This window comes from Eptesicus fuscus, chromosome 1 (genome assembly GCF_027574615.1).
Source record: "Eptesicus fuscus isolate TK198812 chromosome 1, DD_ASM_mEF_20220401, whole genome shotgun sequence".
Taxonomy (NCBI): Eukaryota; Metazoa; Chordata; class Mammalia; order Chiroptera; family Vespertilionidae; genus Eptesicus; species Eptesicus fuscus.
The window spans coordinates 114,223,425-114,245,680 of record NC_072473.1 but is presented as its reverse complement, the minus strand read 5'-3'; the positions used below and the strand labels follow the sequence as shown (position 1 = coordinate 114,245,680).

The 22,256-nt window shown below is 40.7% G+C and overlaps 1 pseudogene; it reads left to right on the top strand.

Annotated features, from left to right (window-relative positions):
• Positions 1-17,300: 17,300 nt before the first annotated feature.
• LOC129149938 (oocyte-secreted protein 3-like) lies at positions 17,301-17,806 on the top strand (annotated as a pseudogene).
• Positions 17,807-22,256: the final 4,450 nt, after the last annotated feature.

The following is a 22,256-nucleotide window of genomic DNA, read 5'->3' as shown; positions in this document are numbered from 1 at the left end:
AGCCCAAGCCACGCCCACCAGCCAAGCCACGCCCACCAACCAATCAGGACGAGTATGCAAATTACCCCAACAAGATGGCGGCTAATTTGCGTATCAAGACAGCATAGAAAGAAGCCAAGAGCTGCAGAAGGGAGCAAAGCTGCAGAGAAGCAAGCAAGCCGGGGGCGGGGGGAGGAGAAGGGAGGAGCGGAGGTGGGGCCGGGGGAGAAGGGAAAAGCAGGTGGGCTGGCGGAGAAGGCGGGCCAGGGACAAGGGAGGAGAGCAGGCAGGGAGGGGTAGAGTGCAGCAGGAAACCCTAACGGGAACGCTAATATATACATAACCAAGGAACACTACCACAACCACCCCACCAAAAATTCTTCTTTCACTGACTTGTCAAATGCCTGAAAGTTTCCCCATTCAATGAGAGAATTCAGAGACAAAGGTTCAACATTTAGGCCCTTCTATAATCATGTGCATTGAGATTATATGAAGACATTCTTGATTGAAAAAAGCAAGAGATTAGCATAAGTTCATGTCTCTCGTGCCTCAGTTACATTTTTTCATTGAGTAGAATGGGGCCCTCAGAAAACAGGATTAATGAAGTAGTTAAATGAGGATGGATGGTAGGGATATTAAAGAAAGCCTACAATAGAAAACAGCCTGTTTCCAGTTGATAGAGCTTCAACTGATGGGTGGGTGAGTGCCTATGTCAATTACTCAAGGATATGAATGAATGGGAGAATGGGCCATCACAAGGAAAAAGTAGCAGGATACCTTTTTCAAAGATTTTCCTGTCATCAGTGTTAAGGTATAAAAACTTCAAAAGGGTAGAAATCACAGACCTAACTAATTAAGCTTTATTTGCAATCAACCAAAGCTATAAAACTTAAAAATTCCAGTGTCATAACTTAGGTTCTCAGCCTATTACACATAACTGTCCTCTGCATATATCTCAATTTTTTTTCTCCTTTAGGGCCCTCTACTCACTCAAAATGCAGTACTAACAGAGTCACTAAGGAGTACCTCCAAGCTTAGCTCTTGTTCAGCATTGTCTGCATATATGTCATTGTATTCAGTGTATGTCTGCTACTTGAATAAGACACTGCAGCCCTTTAGACCAGTGAAGGGAGGGTAGTTCTCAACTCACTGGTTAAGTAATGAACAGGGGAAGTGAAGCAAAGTGAAGGCAATGATCAGCAACAGCAAGAGCTAAAAAGAAGCCTTCAACCAACCTTCACGCCAATCACTTTAACTAAAGATCTGCTAAAGAAAAGGGACCTGTGAAACATAGGACAAATGGCAGTACCTGGGTAGAGTAGGCATTGGATCAATGTATGTTGAATGAAAAAAGTAAGAAAAGTAGCATTAGGCTAGGTAGAGGTGCCCTGTGACCAGAGGTATATATTTGCTCTCTTAAGAAACAAATCCTGTGCCTCCCCCTCCATTTTGCAGCATTTCATTTTTCTTGTAAATGCATGAAACTATCTCTCTTTTGTTCCTTTATACTTTACAATACATACCTTTCCATGGGATCTTACTGTGGGGGTGTGCCTGAAAGTGACTGTAACATATCTTCTTGTGATCCAAATAATGAACCTGATTTACATGAGAGACCCACTAATTTGGACCCTACACATGTGGAATTAGTGATGACTTAACCAGTGGATATTGTAAACAAGATAATCAGAGGGATATTTAATCTAGTTAAAGAAATATCCAGCCAACCAGTTATGGAAAACACTAGATTAATTCTTGTAAGATTTTTAAGTGGCTCTTCTAAAGACCAGGCAATACAACAATAATAAACATTAAAATGCTTCATTAATTCAGACTGGTCTCTGTTCAACATCTCCATCATTTATGCCAAATCACTGATTATTTATCTTAGTCTGAGAAATATAGGGAGTGATTTGGCTGCTCAGGTATAGCAAATGCTTAAGTGGTCCCTGAAAAGCTTGGAGTTTGAGCAAAGAGACTAAAACCTGTAAGGGACCCTCTCACAATGTGGAGAATTCTCTGAATTCAATCAAGGATATTCTCGTGAGTTGTAAAAAAAAATCTTTACACACTTTGGTTAAACTCTATCATTCTGCAGACAGTTTCCACTTTTAGAATAAAACTAGGGTCTGATCTACCTCAAAAAAATTATTTTAGGTCTCTAGAGATGTAACAGAAAGAACCAAGTACTTCTAAAATGAAGTGGACAATCTACATTATTTATCTTCCCATTTATGGGCAAAGAAACCTTTCCTAAGAACTTGAACAGAAGTCTTTAAAATGCATTTCTAGGAATAAAGAGGAAGCAAGAGCTAAGAGTGAGAGCAAGAGACTGAGCTCCAGGAATAACTGGGAGTCAAGACCAAGAAGTGAAGGCTAGATATCCCAGCCCCTATTTGCCAAAGTATACCTAGGTTGAGATTAACAGAACCAGGGGGTTCTCTATCTTAATAAAGGCAATACAACTCATTATATGCCAGATGAAATTGCAAATGATGACATATTTGGGAAGAAAAATAGAGCAGAGTTCATCTCTAAATAACCAACAATAGCTTTAGTTCTGAAAATAAACTATAAAATGAGCAGTCCCAGTAATCCAAGTACAATATATAAGTAACAATAAAACTTTAAAAAATTATTGATTGATTGTTTAGAGAGAGAGGAAAGAGAGAGAGTGATTTGTTGTTCCACTTATTTATGAATTCATTGGTTTATTCTTGTATGTGCTTTGACCAGGTATCAAACCCGCAACCTTGGTGTATTGGAACAACGCTCTAACCAAGTGAGCTAACTGGCCAGGGCAAAACAATAAAACTTAATAGAATATTTTATCTTTACTTTGGAGTAAAGAGAGAAAGACTGGTAACATGACAGACTCAATCTGAACACTGATGAAGAAAGAACAAGATAGGACAGTATCTGCCTTTACATTCCCTTTCCAACCCAGCTTGCTTTTAGCACCTAAGAGAAAAGAAGAAACATACTTAGTAGGAAAACTATTTTTTTGAAAATAAAACAACAGTTAGGAGACCTCTCCTCTAGTCCAGCTCTGTCCCTTCCAGAGTGTGATCTTGGACAATTCATGAACCTCCCATGACTCCAATTATCTGGTGTGTAAAATGAGAATCTTGGTTTAATTGTGTAATTATGTATATAGTGCAATTCTGTAAAATATCTTGATGCTCCCTAAATGTTATTAAAAGTATTATACTATCTACAGAGATACATACCAAGAACCCAGTGAATGCCTGTAACCACAGATAATATCAAACCTTATATATACTGTTTTTTCCTATACATACATGCCTATGATTAAGTTTAATTTATAAATTAGGTAAAGCAAGAAATTAATAACAATAGATAATAATAAAATAGAACAATTGGACAATATACGATAATAAAAGTTATGTGAATGTGATCTCTCTCTCAAAATATCTTATTGTACTGTACTTATCCTTATGATGATTTGAAATGATACAATGCTTACGTGATGAGATGTATTTGCAGTTGTAGGTGTGACAGTAAAACTACCATGCATTTCTTTTTCCTTCTTCATAATTCCATGTGTAGGAGATTGGTTCTTACTGTAGATCTTAGCAATTTCAGCATAGAACTTTTGTCTTTGCTTATTAAATCAAGAACTTTCACTTTTTCACTTAAAGTAAGCACTTTATGGCTTCTCTTTGGTATATCTGAATTGGCAGCATCACTACTCTTGCACTTTAGGAGCATTATTAAGTAAAATAAGGGTTACAGTACTTGAACACAACACTGCAGTGGATCAGCTAACCAAAATGGCTAATAAGTGCCTAATGGGTGAGGATGATATATAGCCTGGAGACACTGAACAAAGAAATGAGTCACATGCTAGGCAGGATGGAGCTTGATCACATAAGATTTCATCATGCTACTCAGAATGATGTGCTATTTAAATCTTATTAATTATTTCTGGAATTTTCCATTTAATATTTTGGATCACAGTGAAACCATGGAAAGCAAAACCACAGATAAGGGGGATCATTATATACATTATGACTGTTTTCATTTCACATGAGGCAATGATTTTATCTAACTGAGGAGAAAATTTCCAGACTCCATATTCAGCTAAGTAGAGTATGTACATGTGTGTGCATGCACAGAGGAGTAAGTAGTGGAACAGCAAAAGAAAGAAATGATAAATTATGACTGTACAAGAAAACCAACAAGAAGAAAATAGCTGGTTTAAAAATAAAATGATGTCTACTTACCTTGATTTACTTTAAACAAGTGTGCAACAGAGATGGGTGGCAGTCTAAAAAGTCTGTCTTGAAAGCTCACTCAGATTTTCAACCATGAATCTTGACTCAAAGTCATACAAAGGAAAAGCTCTTGTGAGCCTTTAAATCTTTATAAACTGATACATACAAACAAGGCCCAGCTGATGTTGCTCAGCGGTTGAGCATCGACCTACAAACCAGGAGGCCATGGTTCAATTCCCAGTCAGGGCACATGCCCGGGTTGTGGGCTCGATCCCCAGTGTGGGGCATGCCGGGGGCAGCAGATCAATGATTCTCTCTCATCATTGATGTTTTTTTCTCTCTCTCTACCTCTCCCTTCCTCTCTGAAACAAATAAAAATATATTTTAAAAACAAACAAAAAAAACAAGAGTTAAGTGAGCTACATGGTAGGAAATAAACCAACAGTACCCTATTTTATGCTATATAAATGGCTTATAATTGCATTTAAAGGGTAATAGACAGCATGCTTTGTTACTGGTAAGATGAGTATGATCCATACTTACAACAGGGCTTGGCAAAACGTTTTTGCAAAAAGCCAGATAATAAATATTCTAGGCTTTCGTGTCACACTGTGTCACATATTCTTCTTTCTTTATTTTGTTGTGGGTTTTTTTTTTTACAGTCCTTTTAAAATCTGAGTGCAAAAATAGCCCATAGGCTGGATTTGACTTGGTGGCAGTAGTTTGCTAATGCCTGTTCTGGAAGAACACTTAGCAATCAAGGAGTACTGGTAATGAGAACTAAAATCTACCAGGTGTTTATGTGGCCAAAGTTTATAGTCTATTGTATGCTATAACAATGTTTATAATATGTAGTATGCTACCATTTGTCTGAAAACTAGGGAAAATATATGTATGTATGTGTATATGAAAGCAAGCGGAGCATAATGGTTAAGAACATGGACTCTGAAGTCAACCAGCTTGGGTTTGAATCCTGGCTCTACCACTTCATAACTATGTGATTTCCTTGTACCTCAATCTCCTTATCTGTAAAATGGGAATAATAATATTATCTACCTTCTTGGACTTTTCTGAGGATTAAATTAGTTCATGTTTGTAAAAGTCTTAGAACAGTGCCTGACATGTAGCATTTGAGCATTTATTAAATAAATAAATATGCAGAGAATATACCTGGGAGGTTACATAAGAAATTGCTTCTGGCTAAAAGATAAGAATGGAGAGACTTACTTTTACACATTTTTAAATTGTATCAAATGCTTAAATAATACATATTTTTAAATTAAATATTTCTAAGTACAAGTGATTTATGTTCCTCAGCATCTTAAATTGTCTGGCCTCATCTCCTTCCCACCTATCTTTTACTTTGGCCCATATTTCTACTTTCCATGCCTTTCACTATCACTTTTTATTCATTTTAGTATCCCTTTCCTTTCCATCACCTCAGTCACTTCATTGGTCTCAAACTTTCTACACTCATTTGTGATTTCACTACCTTCTTTCTGCTTCTGACTCCCTAGTTCACTTTTGACCAAAATGCCAGTATCACAAACTCAAAGTTTCAAATCTAGATAACCCATCAACACAAACTCAGCATGTTAAAATGAGCGTGTCATCCCCTCTTATCTCAGCCTTCTTATGCTTTATCTTCTGAGGTAGAAACTGGATTTTTTACTTTAACTCTTCCCTCTATTTCATCCCCTATGTCCACTAAATCCACCAATTTATTCTTTAACATATCTCTTCCTCTCCATTCGTCATTGCAGGCATATTGCCCTAGGCCAGTGTAAATAACATGCATATGTATCACCTGGAAAGCTTGTTACAATGCAAACACAGAATCAGTAGGTGTGGTAGCCAGCCTACAAGATGGCCCCTAATGATCCCCAATCCCCAATATTTGCTTTCTGTGTAGTTTCCTCCTATATTTTATCAGGAGGAAAATTTATTGGTCTGAATGACCATGAAAATAGGATAGAATTAAAGGTATGTCATGTCTCAGATTAGATTATAGAAGACAATGTGGCTTTTGTCTTGGTTGCTCTCTCTTTCTTCTCTCTTCTTTATTCTTTTTTCTATTTTCTTTCTATCACTCACTCTAGAGGAAACTAGCTACTATGTTGAGAAGTCACTCAGGCAGCATATGGAGAGGCCAACATAGTAACAAACTGAGATGTCCAGCTAACAGCTAGTGAAAATGTAAGCCTCCTTCCAATAGCCATATGAGTGAGCTTGGAAGCAGATCCTTCAACCCCATTGAAGCCTTCAGATGATTACAACTCCAGCTAAAATCTTGACGACAGCCTCATGAGAGACCCACAACCAGAACCATCTAGATAAGCCACTCCTAGAAAATTTCTGCATGTCTAACAAGTTCCCAGAGGAAACTAATGTTGATGCTACTGACCTTGCTTTAGTAGCAGGCCCTATATCACTGCAACAGCCTCTCACCTAATCCTTACCTTGACTATCTCTCTTCTCAAATCCCATTATATCCCTGTTTTCCAAAATATCATGGTTCCCTATTACCTACCATGTAAAGTCAAAGTCCTCAATATGTTATCAAAAAGACAAGAGAAAAGTGTTGGTGAGCATGTGGAGAAAAGGGAACCCTTGAACACTGTTGGTAGGAATGTAAAATTGTACAGCCAATATGGAAAATAGTATGGAGGTTCCTCAAAAAATTAAAAATATTACTACCATATGATCCAGCAATCACACTCCTGGTAAAAATCCAAAGGAATTGAAATCAATATCTTGAACAGATATATGCAACCCTGTGTTTATAGTAGCATTATTTACAATAGCCAAGATATGGGGAAAATGTCTTTCGTGGGATAAATAAAGAAAATGTGATACTGTTGCCAGTGGAAATAGGGTTCTTCCATGGACTCATAAGGAAAGCATTTTGGGGACCCATGCATAGGAAAATGAGGTGTAGTGATAATAATTTTTGGAGAAAAAAAATAAAAGGACTGCCCCCAGGTACCTAGTGTTTCATCCATTCTATCTCGATACAGAATAAGTCCAGCCTCTGTTGCCTCAGGCCCGAATTTGTCCTCACCAAGCCTAGGAGAAGGGCCAGAACCCAGAGATACAGAACTTCTCTGTGTCTCATTTTCCCATCTGCACATCCACTGCCAAGGCTGCACTTGGCCTTTGTCTGGCACAGCACTTGGGCCTGCCATTGGGCCTGCATGGCTGCTACAGAGAGAGAGCACACATACAAACAAATGGGCAAACGGATGAACGAAAGCATACTACCCCAGACAGGACTGTGTTAAGCTTTGATTATATTACCTAAGGCTTGGGAGCAGACTTTCTTTCAAACTAACTAATTTCTTTCCTAATCCTTCATGGGCTTGTGCTGGGTCCTCTCCTATCCAAGCTGGTCTTTTTCCCAGGTTTGGTCTCAAACTTTCTACACTCATTTGTGATTTCATTACCATTTTGGCTCCTACTAGGCATGCCTCAAAGTTTTACCTCGTCATTTGGTTTCTACTGTATATGTGTCCAGTAAAAGAATTTACCCTTTACTGGTTCTCCTTCCCCCCAATAATCTATGGGGAGGGGCCAGTTGTCCCCAGGGAGATTGGAAAACCAATTCTTCTTGCCTGCTCTGGGATTAAGTCCCTTCAGTGGAGAATGCAGCGGTCCCCCAGGGAGCCTGTGAATGCTGCAACTTCCTAGTGAATCAGGCTTAATATCCAATTCAGCTTCCTAGTTTATTATGCTTAATGTCTGATTCCATTTGTTTCCTTCCTTTATTGAAAACTATCTAGCTACCTACACTAACAATATGTATACACACACATTCACACAAATGGAATATTTTTCATCTATAAAAAGAAGGAAATTCTGCCATTTGTAACAACATGAATGAATATAGAGGGCATCATTCTAAATGAAATAAGCCAGACAGAGAAAGACAAATACTGTATGGTATCACATATATGGGATCTTTTTTTCTTTTTTTTTAAAAAAAAAGCTGATTTAATAGATTCAGAGAATAGAATGGTAATTGTCAGGGTCTGGGGGAAGGGTAAATGGGGTGATACAGGTCAATGGATACAAAATTTCAGTTATAACAAGAATACAGCCTTGTGGCTGTGCTGGGTGTCCACCTTGGGGCCAGGTACCCATCATCCCACTGAACAGTTAGTAATATGGTATTATATACTTGGAAGACTCTAAGAGTAGATCTTAAGCATTCTTACCACAAAAAGGAAGAGAGTTAACAGTGTTAACTAGGTAAGGTGAAGGGATTTATTAATTATCTTGATCTTGGTAATAATTCTACATTGCATATATACATCACATCATCACTCTGTACAATTTAAATGCATATAATCACTTTTGTCAATTATTCCTCAAAAAAGTTAAAAAAACAAAAAAGTCTTCAGCCTATCTTTCAAGTTCCCTTAGAAACTAGCCATATTTATGCTTTATAGTCATATTTCCCACTGTTTTCCAACAGGAACTTTTTGTTCCTATCAAACTGATCTCCTCATTGTGTTCTGTACACATCACATTTATTCCTGCTCCTAGGCTTTCTACTAGCAGTATCTCTCCTTATTCCTTACCATCACCAATATGTGTGTAACTGGGATGCTTTCCGTCATCCTCTGCTATCCACATTCAACCTTCAAGGCTTAGCTCAGGTCCCATTTTCACAACAAAACTTTCCCCACTTCATTTTTATGTGATAGTTTTATGAACTATTACATTTTTTCACCTACCAGATTAGCAATTTATTATAAAGGGATACAATTCAGGAATGACCATATGGAAGAGATGCATAAGGGAAAGTATCTGAGAAGGGGTGAGCAGCTTCCATGCCCTTTCTGGTCATGCCATTTTCCCAGCATATATACATGTTCACCAACCCAGAAGCTCTCTGAACCTCTCAGAACCCATAGTTCAGGAATTTTAGGGAAGCTTCATTATGTAGGCAAACAGACCATTAATGATCAAGTCAATCTCTAGCCCCGCTTCTTTCCCTGGAGGTCAGGGGGTAGGGCTGAAAGTTTAACCTTCTAAACATATGGTTGGTTCCCATGGCAACTAGTCCCCATCCTTAGAGATTTTTTTTAAGTCACCTCACTGACATAAACTCAGGTGTACCTGAAAGACACTCCTTTCATCTTTCTCACTTTGGAGTTACTTGAGGACAAAAGATCAACTATTTTAACGAAAGATTCTCTTATGGCTTTTAAGAGCTGTGTGCCAGGAAGAAGACAAAGACCAAATTATCCTATCTAATAAAGAGGGAATATGCTAATTGACCCTCACACCATTGCAAATATGGTGGCACAAATTAACTGTCACACCCTCAAATATGGCAGCACCCACAGCCAATAAGGAGGGAATATGCTGATTGACTGCCACGCCCTCAAAGATGGCGGTGCCCACAGCCACAAGATGGCAGCGCCCAGTCTCCTCAGCCTCATCAGGGTGGCAGGCATGTGGCCTTGGCGAGTGCCTGCCTCCAGAGTCCCCCAGTCCCCTCAGCCCCCCAGCTGCCCAGGGCTGGCCTGAGATGCAGGCAAGCCTCATATGGCGGCTGCCCAGCTGCCAGGGCCAGACTGAGGCACAGGCAAGCCTCATATGGCGGCTGCCCAGCTGCCCAGGGCAGCCCGAGGCTCAGGTAACCAGGGCCAGCCGAGACTTGTGCTGCCGGCAGTGGTTGCAGCAGAGGTGTGATGGGGCATTGCCTTCCCCTGATCACCGGGTCACCTCCACCCCTGAGGGCTCCCAGACTCTGTGAGAGGTGGCAGGCCGGGCTGAGGGACCCCACCCTCCAGTGCATAAATGTTCATGCACCAGGCCTCTAATATATATGCATGTGTGTGTGTGTGTGTATGTGTGTGTGTATGTGTGTGTGTGTATATATATATATATATATATATGTATATATATATATATATATATATATATGTATATGTGTATATATATATATGTATATATATATATATATATATCACAATTGTCACAGATGCCCTTCCTTCCTTCCTTCTTCTTCTTTACTGGCTCTTCCTGGCCTACCTCTTGACCCTTCACCCAGGCCCTGATAGGTGAAAACTCAGCTCCCAGCTACATCCAACATTTGTATAAAATTATGGAACTTAACAGAAGGACCCTCAGAGGCAACATAGTCCTTCAACTCACATAAGAAAATGAGGCCAAAATCACACAGTACCTCAGAGGTTTAGCCAGCATCAGACCCCAAACTTCTATCCCTGACATAATACCAAAGTGTCTATAGAGTTTTAGATTTTCTATAGGCAGTATTACAGCAAGATCCCTCACACCCCACTGTCACCTCTAGATCTGTTCTAGTTGCCCAACACTTTTTCTCCTTCTCTACACCAAACTCCTATTCATCTATGAACTCTAGGTTTAAATGTTCTTTCACAAACCCAAGACCCTTTCTAGACACCCCCAATATGGGAGTAGGAGCTTCTTTGTGTTTGCACAGCGTCTTTGTACTTCCCTCATCACAAGGCATTATAAGCTACTGTTTAACCTGGATATGATAACCTTCTGCACTTGACAATGAGCATCATCCAGGTAGGGACCAAGGTCTGTCTGTCTGTCTTGAAGATCACTGGGCCTCATGCCTTCAGCACAGAAAGGTAACTAAATGTAGGACAGTGTTACTACTCTTCACTCTTTTAAGTAAGTCACCCCCACTCATGTCCTAAAACCTCTCCCTAGAAGCAATGAAAGAGTCATTACCTTCTCCTGGATCTCATCAGTCATAAGTGGAAGGAGGCACAAGGTATCAATCAACTCCTTAGCAGACGTGGCAGTGGCTGTGATAGGGCAGAGCCAGGAAACCTGCAGAGAAAGTGGCCAGGCTGAAAGACCTGTGCAAGCTCCTAAGACACAGAATGCAATCAGACAAGTCAGCTTTTGCCCTCCATTTACCTCTGAGTCTGCTCTGTGACCTTGGAGTAGTCCTGATACAGAACCCGAATTTCCCTGTCTGAAAACATGGACAATGTTTGGGTCCCCGAAGGAGGAACACAGGAGGCCAAAAGGGGTAAAGAACTATAAATTTATTAGGTCATCTGGAAAACCAGATGGGCTGAGCCCCAAAATGGCACCAGCACTCAGGGACAGGGAGTCAGAGATTTTTAAGGACTTTAGGAGGTCTTTTTCTGGACGAGTCTGGAAGGGAAAGATAATGGTCTTAGCAAGTGGATATGGCCTAAGGCAGTGGTAGGCAAACCTTGGCTTGCGAGCCACATGAGGCTCTTTGGCCCCTTGAGTGTTCTAACGCCACTTCTTCAAAATAGACTCTCCCAGGCCGAAAACCGACTTCTGTGCATGGGCCACAAAGTTTCAATCGCACTGTATGTGTGCGCCCGAACGTGGTATTTTGTGGAAGAGCCACACACTTTGAGAAAAACCGCAAGTACCCAATGTCAATTACTGGCTCCTGCCTTGAAGAGATATGTGCCCTGGAGGGGTCTTGGGGGGTGTCCCTCCCTGCCCTAGTCTGGGATTCTCTTTCCCAATCTGTAACAGGACCCCATTGGCCTGTGTAATGCCATAAGCCTGAGCCCTGCCTCAGTTACCCCACGCAGCATGTCAGAAACTCTCAGCCCACCTTCATCCCTGGCCAAAGGGGAACATCCCTGGCTTCCCTTACCTGCCAGGGAGCGTAGGCCCGGAATGGGAATGAGATGTTTGCCCCCGTCCCCACGGAGGCCGTGGGACCACCGGAGGGTTGGTTCAGGAGACAGCGCCACCAGTCCTGCAGGCAGAGACAGCTCCTCCACATCACACTGGAGGGCGTGGGTGGCACAAATGGTGCAGCCTGAGGGCAGGGAACGCAGAGCAAAATGATCCCCAAGCTGCATGCTCTGGCTATATGGAAAACTCTCTTGCCTCCCCAGAGCCCTCAGACTCCTGTGGGTGCCGCCACCTTCTGCAGAATGCTGGAGACATGCCATTACTCTGCGGTGCCTCCTTGAACTATTATATTATTTAACTACTAGAGGCCCAGTGCATGAAATTTATGCACTGGGGGGGCGGGTATCTCTCAGCCCAGCCTGCACCCTCTCCAATCTGGGACTCCTCAGGTGATAGTGCCTAAACCAGCAGTTGAACATCCCTCTCACAATCTGAGACCACTGGCTCCTAACTGCTCACCTCTGCCTGCCTGATTGCGCCTAACCGCTTCTGCCTGCCAGCCTGATCACCCCCTAACCACTCCCCTGCCAGCCTGACTGACGCCTAACTGCTCCCCTGGTGGCCTGATCTCCCCAACTGCCCTCCCCTGCCGGCCCAGTCGCCCCGAACTGCTCTTCCCCGCCAGCCCAGTCACCCCTAACTGCCTTTCCCTGCCAGTCTGGTCACCCCTAACTGCCCTCCATTGCAGCCCTGGTCCCCCCCAACTGCCCTCCCTTGCTGGCCTGATTGCCCACAACTGCCTTCTCCTGAAGGCCTGGTCACCCCCAACTGCTCTCCCCTGCTGGCCTGGTTGCCCCTAACTGCCCTCCCCTGCAGGCCTGGTCACCCCCAACTTCCCTTCCCTGCAGGCCTGGTCCCCCCCAAATGCCCTCCCTCCCCTGTAGGCCCAGTCGCCCTCAACTGCCCTCCCCTGCTGGCCTGGTCACCCCTAACTGCCCTCCCCTGCTGGCCTGATTGCCCACAACTGCCTACCCCTGTCAGCAATCTTGTGGTGGCCATCTTGTGACCACATGGGGGTGGCCATCTTGTGCGAGGGCATGATGGTCAATTTGTATATTACCTCTTTATCATATAGGATTATAAGTAATATCAACTTCCAAGCTAGATTTTAAGCAACTTGAGGTCAGGAATAGTATCTCCTAAGTCTTAATAGATTCAGGGCACCTGGCATAGGGCTAGATACACAAAAGGTAAGTAGGTGTAAAATTACTGAATCTACCTGTCACATTCAATGTGGCTACATGACTACAAGCACTGCCAACATTTACTCCTGGGTTTTGTAGCAACAGAGCGAATCCCCACAAAATCCACCACCTCTTTTCTACCTCCTTTCCTCTACACCAAATTACTGTCTCATTTATTCGTTCCACATCACTGGCAGGTAAAAAGGTAACATATTGAGAGAACAACTTTTATTATGTGCAGCAGTGAAAGAGGAAATAATGTCACAGTAAATCCAAAAGCCATTTCATCTTGGATTTGAAATTCCTTCTATGATCAGGAAGGCAGATGTGCTGTGAACTCATTAGGGGTTTCCCTGAACAGTGTTAAAATCATCCAGAAGAACACAATGAGAAGGGAGCCAGGGGAGATAGACCTGAGAACACAGTAGCTAATTAAGGAAGACTATCTGAAAAAGAGAAATACTCCATAGATAATCCACAACTGAGGTAATGAAAAAAAAAGTAATACAGAGGTGGAGACAGAGGAAGGGAGTGGGAGAGGGAAGGAAAGGGAAAATGAGAGAGAGAACCCTGAGGTCTTGCATATTCCAAACACCAGATCATAAAGACCAATTTACAAAAAGATAACATCCACCATCTTTTAAAAATATATATTTTTATTAATTTTAGAGATAGAAAGATAAAAGGAGAGAGATAGAAACATCAATGAAAGAGAAACATCAATCAGCTGCCTCTTGCACGGCCCCTATGGGAATGGAGCCCACAACCCAGGTATGTGCCCTGACCAGGAATTGAACAAGTGACCTGTTGGTGCATAGGACAAAGCTCAACCAACTGACCTAAACCAGCCAGGGCAAATAGCCATCAATATTTTTAGCGTTTACTGTCAGCTATTAAGGTAACCTCTTCGCATAAATCATGTTAATCCATACAACAATCCTGTGATATAGCTGTTGTTATCTTCCCCATTTCCCTATTGAGGATGTTGAAGCTCAGAATAGTTAAGTGATTTCCACAAGACTGCACAGCTAAGAGTTGTTTGAGCTGGGATATTAACCCAGTACTATCTGGAAGCAAAACCCATATTCTAGATTTCTACATTCTAGATCTAGCCCTTGTCCTCATTTTAGTAGACCTTGAATGGAAAGATCTATACGAAATTCAGAAAATTTGGAAAACAGGAAAAAGTTACTATTTGGTGTTCATCCATACTCAGACACCTGGTAACCTCCTGCCCCATGACTTTCCTGTGGCTACCCAGGTCACCCCATTAGTCTGGGAAGAAATCCCACCTTTATTTTTCCAATAAAATATACTCATTCTATATTTAGAACCTTAATTCCACAATCTGCAGGGTGGCAATGAATGTAATGAAATAATCAAATCCTGTTACCAGGTAACTAATGCATTACCCCTCCCAGGTAATATAAAACATTAGCTCTATTAAAACAGAAAACCCCTAAAAAGAAAATCTAATGACAGGAATTTGGGCACTTTGGCAGGCCTATGGGAAGAAAGTTTGTAGCCAAATGACCTTTTCATGCCCATGCCATCATGTCTATTCTTCCTTCTGGGTTTGATGTGTGCCTTAAACACATCATTGCTTGTACTTTTCTTATTTAACAACTAGCAGTAGAACAAAATATGATTCTTTTAAAAAATTATAATGCAGTTTCCAACTCTCAATTAAAAGAAACATCTCTCCATCATCTATTTATCCCTGCCAAGCATTTGTGGTTTGAAACTGGAATTTTCATTATCTGAAAATTTTCATACAATTACTAGGTCTAGTAACCCCCAAGATGTGAGCATTTTTCTGATAGTCTAAAGTGAAAAGTGGTTTTTGGTAAGTGTGTGCGTATGCCTTAAGGAGAGAGTCTGCTTTAAAAAACAGGAGAGATGAAGGCAGGTGGGGGAAGGGGCAATGGGAATCATATCCCGCCATTTATTTGTCTTATTTGACATTGGGAGCTCCAAAAGTATTAATGAGCAGCCCTCCATGTCCCAGAGGAAGATTTTGAATTTACAGCTTTAAACAACCAGTCATCCTCATTTTGGCACAATGTCAAACCAAAATTTGTCATAGTTTGTTAACGGAGAACATCAAATATTAATGCTTACTAGAGTGCTCATTAATATGCACAGTGCTCGCCAGTTTGACTTAATTAAGTGAAGCACCACTTCAGGATAGTATTATGGCCCAGGAGAGAGAGGAGGCTGTTCAGGTCTGAAGGGTGTTCCTCTGGGACAGCATTAGCAGCTTTGCAGAGTGGGGCACCTGCCAGACTCTTCCTGAAGCTCTTCCTGTAAGAAAACAAGAATCTCTTAGAGACCAAGTGTCTCTGGCCCCTGCTGCAATGTCTGACTCCACACTCCAGTTTTTCTGTTCTACAATGTTATATGGAAAATGAATTGAATTGGGCTTAATGATACATTCGGATCTTGGCCAAGGAAAAGACCCCTAAAAAAAAAGAAGAAAGCTCAAGAGCTTAAGCTCAAGACAAAAAATGGCGGGTGGGGTGGGGATGGGAGTGGATAAGTGAAGGTGACAAAAGAGACAGCAAATTAAAATTTGAAGTAGGGAATAAGAGAGAAACAGAAGACAGAGATCCAGATACTGTCATAATCCAAAGCAAAGGACACAAAGGTGGGGCATTACTATTTGTGTGAAGATTTATTTTTATTTTTAAATATATTTTTATTGATTTCAGAGAGGAAGGGAGAGGGAGAGAGAGATAGAAACATCAATGATGAGAGAGAATCATTGATCGGCTGCCTCCTGCACGCCCCCTACTGGAGATCAAGCCCGAAACCCGGGCATGTGCCCTTGACTAGAATTGAACCCGGGACCCTTCAGTCCACAGGCTGATGCTCTATCCACTGAGCCAAACCGGCTAGGGCTGTGTGAAGATTTATTAAATGTTTGTCAATTTTAGGTTTTTGAAGCTGTTCTTAAAATGTTCAGGGACATTTCAAAATCAATTCCAGTGGGCCAGTATAGATTAAAACTAATACTTGAGCTCTGGAACTTGTAGCCAGTGCTATTTTACAGAATCTTGAACTTGAAACAAAGGAAAGGAACAATGGAAAAAATGAAAGTGAGACAGAGGAATCTGAATCCCAGCTCTACTATTTTAGTGTAAATGGGTGACCTTGGAGAAGCCACTTAATCTTGCTAAGCCTCAGTTTCTTAGTCTCTAAACTATGAGAGTGAACTGTATGAAATTGCTATTTCAGTTTTGTAGTTCCAAATGTTCAAATTTGGCAATTTCATACAGTTCAACCTAATAAAAAGATTAAAATGAATATATTTTAATATAATTTTAAACTGTAAAATGCCAAAGAACATTTGTGATCAGTCATAACCATTGCTACTTAAAAAAAAAAAAAAAGTGTGTGTGCATTATATTATGCTCCACTAATAAGAGCAGATGAATCAGATTAAACCTCTTCCCCAAACTTTGCCAAAGGCCTTCCTGACTCAAGATTCAAGGTTAGGATAGCTATAGCCCAGGTCTATCACTATAAGCCAATATCATTGACACTATTTAAGATCATTTTAAAATGCCCTGCCTTGTTTTATTAATGAATTTCACCCCAGTAAATGCAATAAAGTAGAAAAACTAAAAAATGATAAAACCAAAAAGTTATTCTCAAAATTAATTAAAATTAAAAAATAATAAAATATCCTGCCATCCATATTTACTTAGATATTTAACAGAAAGTAATCAAAGTCATTTCCAACTAGCTCCCTAAGTGCATATAAACACACATACAAACACACATACCTCGCCATCTTCTTATTTCTCTCCAAACTGACCCAAAGCCTTATTGGAAAAATACAGTACAGAGTGGCATCACTCCAGAATATTAATAACAGCAAATCAAAGTACTACCTAAGAGAGAAGGCATTTGTGGAAGCCAACAAGTAAGGAATTTTAGTAGAGATTATGTAGGTTCTAGAAATCAGAACAGGTAATGAGTCTGGGTCCAGGAGGCTAAGTAAGCTAGAGTCAGAGCAAAAGGGAACAGAGAAGATGAGGGCAAGCAATAGGTCAGAAGTCTGATAAACAATTTCCTGTGTTTTTTGATGGTCATTGGTTGGGAGCTGACAATCAAAATCATGAAGGATTCTGTGACGTTACAATCATCTGTGTGTGCATGATTTTGGCTTTTCTGAGCAAAAGTCAGTGTCCGTAAGATGTATAGTACTTCTTCTATATTCTGGTCTGTGATTGAACCAACTCTACTTGGTCAAGATCACTTTTTGCATTCTGATACAGTGTCTCTGGGAATTGGTTGTCCTGCAACAAACATAACTGAGAAGGGATATGAGTTTAATTACCTTGTCACCAAGTGTGGGATTCAGAAAGAGGTTTTCTCCTATGGAGTGATTTTTTATTCAGTTCTCCACTGTACCATCATGCACAAAGTAGTCACTGGAAAATCCCTTTAATGTGTCTTGTTCCAAGATCATCCTTCTTAGATACCACTCCAAACACTGTTGACAACAGTTTTACAAAGTCTGAAAATGATCTTCCCTCTGCCAATTCTGGCCTTTCCTGGAACATAACCAACACTTGCCTATTTGGATTGCCTTAGGTTCCATACTTCCAAGACCCCTTGGTAAAGCCATCCCATCAGTCACTGCTACTTAAAATGCCTCATTCTTTAGTCTATGAGGGTGCAAACATGGATGCATTCTAGGTTATACTGTGGCAATCTTGATAAGTCTGTTGCTATAGCATTCTTTTTTTAAAAAATTTATTTATTAAGGTATTACATATGTGTCCTTATTCCCCCATTACTCCCCACCCCCCATTTATGCCCCCACCCCCGTGTTGTCTGTGTCCATTGATTAGGCTTATATGCATGCATATAAGTCCTTTGGTTGATTTCTCCCCCCTACCCCAATCCTCCCCTACCTTCCCTGACGTTTGAGGTTCTGATAGATGTTTCTCTGTCTCTGGATCTGTTTTTGTTCATCAGTTTATGTTGTTCATTATATTCCACAAATGAGTGAGATCATGTGATATATAGCATTCTTGAATTTAGTTTTTAAATCAATCACTACAGATTTTGGAACTTTTCTATACCACCTCCTGAGAAGCCATCTGGAATAACTTCTAGATGGGTTGGAGTAGTGCCTAATGCTTCATTTGTTTTTTAAAAAGTGTTTTGTTTTGCCCTAGCCAATTTGGCTCAGTTGATAGAGTGTTGGCCTGCTGACTGAAGGGTCCCAGGTTCGATTCTGGCCAAGGGCACATGCCCGGGTTGCGGGCTCGATCCCCAGTGGGGGGTGTGCAGGAGGAAGCCCATCAATGATTCTCTCTCATCATTGATGTTTCTATCTCTTTCTCCCTCTTCCTTCCTCTCTGAACTCAATAAAGAAATATAAAAAAAATTTTAAAAATATAAAAGGTGTTTTGTTTTGTTTTTCCAGCAAAGTGGCAATGTAGCCCTTGCATATTCTCTTATGATAAGAATGTATCTGTATATAATTTTTATGTGGAGGTGATGTTACAAATAAAATATGTTGTGTCTTTGTGGGTAGACTTGATGTCTGAGTGCTAAACCCAAAATATAGCCTAAGCTGTAAGGTTGGTGTAGAAGGTCATTGTCACTCACTATGTTATAAGTAGCTATTCAATAAATCACTTACAATCACTAGTTTATACCTGGTAATGCATTAGAATTCTTTCAGTTTAACCACTTGTGAGTGGCGATGAGTTCGGAAAAAAGAGTTGATCAAGAACTTTCACAAAGGTGAGTGAGTGGTTCCTATCTGCCACTTAGTTAAGCACATCTTCACACCAGGAACCTTCCTCAGTATTAGTTATTGTATTAATCTCCTCCTCTTAAGCCAGTATTGAGCTCTGAACCCTTATCTCAGAGTCTGATTCTATTCAGATTGCATGCCACTTACTAGCTATGTGTCTCAGTACTGGTTATTTAACTCCTCCATGTATCACTTGATTATCTATAAATGGGAATAAAATAAATCTACATCCTAGGACTCTTTTAATGCCTAAATTAGTTAAGTTGTAGAAAAATTTTAGGACAACATGTGTTTGTTTTTAATTTATTTACAAAATTAAATTTATTAGGATGATATCAGTTAATAAAAATATATAAGATTTTTTTAAGTCTGATAAACAACCAATAACCAAGAGACCATAGATGTTTAAGACAAAAACTGGGAGCTGTGTAAGTGGTAGAAATGTGGAGGAAGACAAGTGACCAAATGTCCAGAAACTCAAAGGTATAATATAGGATAAAGTACAATTCAAACAAAAAAGAAATACCACTTTGGGGAGGTTCTAATTTAATGGGGCACCATGTTGCCTCATCTCTCATCTCAGGAGATTGTTATGCTTCCTGTAAAGGCAGAGATCAATTCTGGGATTGCCAGACTGGGGTTTATAGGGAACAGTATTTGGGATACATGGCTGGTGAAGAAAGAGAGGGTTAAAGATACCATTGCTGATGAAGGGACGGAGGTTATTGCTGGGAAAGAGGGCTCTGTATGTAGCAAAAGGAAAGCAGCTAGCATTACAAGAAGTACACAGAAAGCCTGCACATGCACACGTGCCTCTGCCAATCAAGCTGTGAAGATTTGGAATCCCTCTGAAGAGCAGAATATGATATTGTATTAGAATAATTTTCCATTCAACCCAGATAAGAGATGAATGGTGTATTATACTGGGCACACATCTGTAATAGAGATAAGGCTACCTCCTTTGATAGGTGCATTGTATTGTGTCTGTCCAGCAGGCAATCTGGGCTTATTTTTCTTCCTTCCTAAGTCTGAGCTTCATTCTCAAGCAAACTGACTGTAGGGAATTTCAGTAATGTCTTGACACCCTGCTTTAGCCCTTTCCTGCTCAGGAAAATATTCCCTCTCTAAGCTTTTTGTTCAGAGACATATTAGTCTGAATTTACATTTGTTGGATTTCATTGGTTTTACACTCTTTGTTGCACTTCAAAATATAGCATTCTCCAAACTTGGGATTTTCTTCACTGCATCCTTTTCCAGCTCATTAGTGTAAATAATAAAAAGCCTGGTTTCTGATGCCATTCCCTTCCAGAGCTATATTAATAATTCATCTCCAGCTTGACAAAGTCCTTTTGGCAGCTGCTTTGTTCAAAGCTTTGCTCCTCACAATGGCGATAGGTCAATTTTTTTATGGTGAGATTGAACTGGCGGGTCTGAGAAGAGCATTTGTATTCCCCGCATGTGACCATGGGGGATTAACGGTGTGAGGGAAAATGCACCGAAGTCCATTTCTAAGGCTCCCTCTGGAGATTTAGCCTCTTGTTCCCTTGTTCTTTCCAAATCTGTTCTTTTTAGCATTAATTATGAAGACAAGGAGCTCAGCACCAAAGTGTAGGAGCTGAATCCCCAGTTACACACAGGGAAAGGAAAGTCTGTCAGTCAAGATATCTTTTCTTTCTCTCAGAGCAGAGAATATAATGGTCTAGTGAGGTTAGCTCAGACCTGGGGCATGCAGTGGCATATTTAACATCCTGTGCATAGTAGGCACTCGAGTTTCTTCTGACTGACTAACTTAATTATAGTATTCGGCTGGGAAAATTGTTGCAAGGACAAAGATTGGTGGGTAATACACACCAAAATCATCAGCACTCCCTTTTCCATCAGATATTCCTCTGGAATATTTAGTGAGACATAGAAGTTTAATGCAGAAAATTGAAGACTTGAAGAGCCACAGAAGGTGTGTGTAAAAGAGCTAGCTATAGACTGAAAGTCAAGGGCTATGTGTCACCAGGTAAAAACACTCTGGAGAGATAGCAGTGGCCTTTTGCAACGTGGTGTCAATAGAGTGTGAGGAAGGAGCAGGATGGGGGAAAGCTAATGGGAGCTTTGGGTGATCACAGAGCAGCATCCAGTAACAAATTGTCCATGGGGAAGCTAGCTAAGAGGAAACAGTCCTGTCCTGGGAAGGCAAGGTGCACTGACTTGGAATACAGAACTGGAAACCAGTTTTAAGATGGTCACCAATGTCATCCCATTCAGCCCAAACCATCCTTTGTTCCCTGTGTGAATGGGAGTCCACTTGTTTATGTCCAGCTTATATCACATCTGAGTATACTAATAAAATAAAATAAAAAATAAGAGATGAGACTGAATATGCTAATCACTAAATCAAATTCATACAAACTAGAAGACTATAGGTGAAAGCACTAGTCCTTGAACGGTGCATGTTTAGGGAACATAATTATTCAGGATCTAGCCCTTTAACAAGACCCTCATCCTGACATCTTCTTTCCCCCAACAACCTTCTCAGGACATCTTATGTCCTTTTCTCTTCAAAACATGCACAGTTTTGCTCTCTACTAGGAATAAGGAATGGTAGCATGATTAGGTAAACTAATGTCTCTTGGAATGGGTGACACACCGCAAAATCAATGTAACATTCTGTACTATCAGAGGTAGCATAGTATAATCGTTAAGAGTACAGACTCTGGAGCCAGACTGCCTGGGTTTGCAAACCTGACTGCCATTTGCTAGCTGTGTGGTTTCTGGCCACTTTCTGTTTCCTCATCTATAAAATAGGAATATTAAAAATAGTGCCTACCTCATAGGATGGTTATAAGGAATGTATGTATTAATATTTGAGGCCCTCAGACAATGCCTTGCATATAGTAAGTGCTACATACATGTTTATTAAATAGATTTAGTTTATTAAAATTGCTTTAAAAGTTCTTAAAGGCATGATCTTTAATGGTAGGTTTAAGACACTGCATGAAAAGGATACCTTGAAGCAGTCTTATATCACATTACTTGGATAGCCATCCACCACTAACAATGCCCTAAGACCCTTAGAAATCTATTTATCGAGAATGGGTTGACTGCTCATGACTCTCCACCTTCAATGATTCTTTTCATTGAAAATATCCAGGACACAGGCTAAAAAAAGCAAAAGCTATGGTTATCGATGCCTCTACATCTCCAGACCTTTGCCTCCTGTCTGCCTTTGCAAAGTGCTTTCAGCTAAACACAAATCAGATTCAGCTCCATCAACAGCTCTGTAGATCACAGCTGCGGCTCACTGCTTGGCAAGTTCCAGCCTCCCAGTCACCTCCCTGTTTCCTGCTGAATCAACTCATGCTCAAGCCCAGGTGGTTAAGGATATGT